Source organism: Sinocyclocheilus rhinocerous, unplaced genomic scaffold (genome assembly GCF_001515625.1).
Source record: "Sinocyclocheilus rhinocerous isolate Xijiao unplaced genomic scaffold, SAMN03320098_v1.1 scaffold2386, whole genome shotgun sequence".
Lineage (NCBI taxonomy): Eukaryota > Metazoa > Chordata > Actinopteri > Cypriniformes > Cyprinidae > Sinocyclocheilus > Sinocyclocheilus rhinocerous.
Genome location: NW_015623807.1, coordinates 89,951 through 93,446, shown reverse-complemented (window position 1 = coordinate 93,446; position 3,496 = coordinate 89,951). Strand labels below are relative to the sequence as shown.

The window sequence follows — 3,496 nt, the reverse complement described above, 5'->3', positions numbered from 1 at the left end:
GCTTGATGTATAAATCTCAATTTTGAGAAATTGACACATAAGACTGGTTTTGTGGTCCAGGGTCACATATATGTTTCATTTAAAGGGCATTAAATTGTGCAAGACGTGAATTTAAATTGTATTTATTTACAGATGTATATTATGTCACACTTCTCTAGTGAGTTTCATCTGTGTGAAGACGCTGCAGGCCGTGGCGTAGCGCAAATCCGTGAATGAATGTTCCGAAGTGAAGTAAACTTCAACAGATTTCCTGTGCTCAGGGAGTAGGGAGCAATGAACTCTGGGTGCGTCTCAATCAGGTCCCTAGCTCCCGAGCTCGTGAATCAGTATATCGTGTACACGAATTCGGTCACTGGTAAGTTCCCTGGCTCACTGCACATTGGGACAGTGATTACTCAATTTCCAGTGAAATGATATACGTACAACATCAACGGACAACATTGTAGAACGTCACCACTAGAATTAATCAACAACAGGCAGGACCAATCTCTTTTTTGATATTATTTTTGATTCTCTTTAAACATATTGTTCTTTTACATGTTCTTACAACATTTCAGCTGAATATCAGTTATAAATGTTGACTAGATGTGTTTATTTATTTATTTATTTCAGGTTTATTTGACAGGGACAATGCACATCAACAATACATAAATGCACAATGTGCCAGAATTAGCCAGAAGGCTATTTTGCATCTGCAGTCCCTGGACTGATGGTAAAATTGTCACCCTAAAAATATAAAGAATTAATCAATACATAATACTTACATACTCTAAAATACATGTACTATTCACACTAATTCCATCAATTACATCAATTACATCAATACCAGCTCACTCATACACACAATCCAACTGTCAAAACAAAATAAACAATATATCAATATACAAACAAAAATAATGTAAGCATATAAACAAATAACAGTAACCCGAATCATTCAATCAGTCCTAAACCAAACAACCTCATTTACATAACCAAAATATCAAACTAGCAAAGCAAAAAAGACAAGACAGCAGCAGAGTTTAAGTTATAAAGTTAATGTTGACAATGCTGACTCTCAATTAACCATTTCTTTAAGCGAAACTTAAAAGAAGCATAAGTATTAGAATTTGTAATATCAGTTGGGATGGAGTTCCACTCACGAGCAGCCCTAACTGAAAACACTGTTTGACTAAATGCACTTTTTCTTAAAGGGACTATACAATCACCTCTTACTGTTAATCTGTAACCAGATGGTGCTACAATTCATGTTCATGTCCTGTCTAGCGATGTGTGTTTATGCTGAAATATACTAAAAAACGGTTTGTCTTTTCAAATCTTCTATCGCGTATCATTATATTTAATCGCGTTTACTCGTGTGGTTTATGTTTCACACTTCAGAAATGTGACGTAATTTCCGGTAAGGGTGCATAGTGAGCACCGATGCTCCCTGATTTTTGCGGTGCATTGTGGGATTTTTCAGGGAGCGAACTTTCCAGTGCTTTTTCGTGATATTGAAATTGGTAACAAAAATTATGAAATTTCAGTGCATCAAGAATTTTGATATGTGATAAAAATCGTATTTAAAGCTTTATATATATCATTATTGTGATGGGGGGCCCTGCAGTAAGTCATAGCCCCGGGGCCCCAGTGAAGTCCTGCCTGGGGGCAAACCAACACACATTTCTGAAATCTTCCAACTCATCAGCTCATTAGTAAAGACTACAAGACCTGAAATGGTTGTCAAATAAGAGAGACTCAAATTTTGTACTTTAGTTTTTTTTTTTTGGTAATGCGTATTTGATGCTTTCGTTTGCCATAATAATGTAATGTCTTCAATTTCATTTCAATCAATTTCATTTGGGAAGAAAACAGTATAAGCGAATGTAATCAAATGACGGCTCGTGTTTATAATGAATAAGTTTAATTGTTGTAGTACTTAAAAATAAATACAGCAAACAGTAATCCAAAACACGATGAAAGACAAAATACACTATAACACACCAACAATAATAAAAAGCATGAATAATACCAACGTTTTCAACGTAAAAGTGTACGTTGTAAAAAAATATATATTTTTACTTTAATTACGTTTATTAAAATAAATGTATTAAAACATCAATAAACATTTATAAGTTCATCCGAATAAGCAACAGTCTCTTATCTGATCCACATAGCCTTAATTCAATAATCCATCTGTTTGAGAATAAAACGCCACATTTGCTATAGCTAACATACAATTTCGTAATTACTGTAATAAACAAGTTTTTGATTGTTACATATTCACACAGTCCGAAAGTAAATGGCTAGTTGCTTTGCTAACCGATGACTTCGTGTGAAGTTCAGTCAACTTCGCTGACACGGTTCAAAAACTGAGAAAACACTGACCAAACGACGGGCTTATGTAAGACTGCAAAGAACATAAAAGTATGATATGCTCTGCTCAGAGAAATGACAGTTATTTACCTTGGCTTTCTGTGCTTGTTTCGTTCATGTTCAGCGTCAGTCAGACCAGTGTAATCGAATCGATGCGCGAGCTCTGAGCGAGCGAAACTACCACGTGATAAATTGACAAATATACACATTTATTTAATTCATGCCTTAAATGTACGTTAGTTAAATAAAATAACAACACTATAAAATAAATCATGAAAAAAAATGGTCATATTTAAAAGGTCAGTTTAAAAAGTCACTAAGAAAAATGACAGATCTGAAGACACGCATATTTTAATAAATAAGGTATAAGGCTTGTTGCTTTTTGGTACAAATTAGTGCAATGACTCAATCATAACACATAAATGACTCATAAGTCATAACACGTTCTCAGTGTTGGGAATAACTAGTTACATGTAACGGAATTACGTAATTTAATTACAAAATAAAAGTAATTGTAATCAGTTACAGTTACTGAGAAAAAATATGTAATTAAATTACAGTTACTTATGAAAATGTTAAGGATTACAAAGGGGGTTACATCTGCTTTTTTCACACACACTCCCACATACAGATTTAATTGAGTTCTTCATAAATTGAAACACCAATGTTTCAGAAGTTTATAACATGCTTATATCTCAAAGTAAAAGGCGGTACTAAAGTCTGATTTTGTGGTGGATGTGTTCAAATTTGATAATCTTTATTCAAGTGATGAAGGATTTCGAAAGTCTGACGGTTATCAGTGTTGAGCACATATTGTAAGTTTAACCCTGCCTGGTTTACATGTTTGAAAATGATAAACAGTTGAAAACATTAGAAATTTAGAAAAGTAATCAAAAAGTAATCAAATGTAATCAGTTACATTACTTTAATAAAGTAATTGAAAAGTTACACTACTTATTACATTTTAAGTATGGTAACTTGTAATCTGTAACCTATTACATTTCCGAAGTAACCTTCCCAACACTGCACGTTCTTTTGTCGCAACCTTCTGGCGTGAATATGAAAGATCGCTGAACGAATCAATGAACGAATCTTTTTGGTGAAAGAATTTAAAAGACTCGATTCACTGAGATGAATCAAAGGC

At 33.6% G+C, this 3,496-nt stretch overlaps 1 protein-coding gene across 2 annotated transcripts in view; it reads right to left on the bottom strand.

Moving 5' to 3' along the window:
* pam (peptidylglycine alpha-amidating monooxygenase) overlaps positions 1-2,518 on the bottom strand; it is a 68,716-nt gene extending 66,198 nt beyond the window's left edge. For both annotated transcript variants that reach the window (XM_016548406.1, XM_016548434.1), the window contains exon 1: positions 2,443-2,518. The gene's annotated coding sequence lies outside the window, so the exon portion shown is untranslated. The remainder of the gene's footprint in view (positions 1-2,442) is intronic.
* Positions 2,519-3,496: the final 978 nt, after the last annotated feature.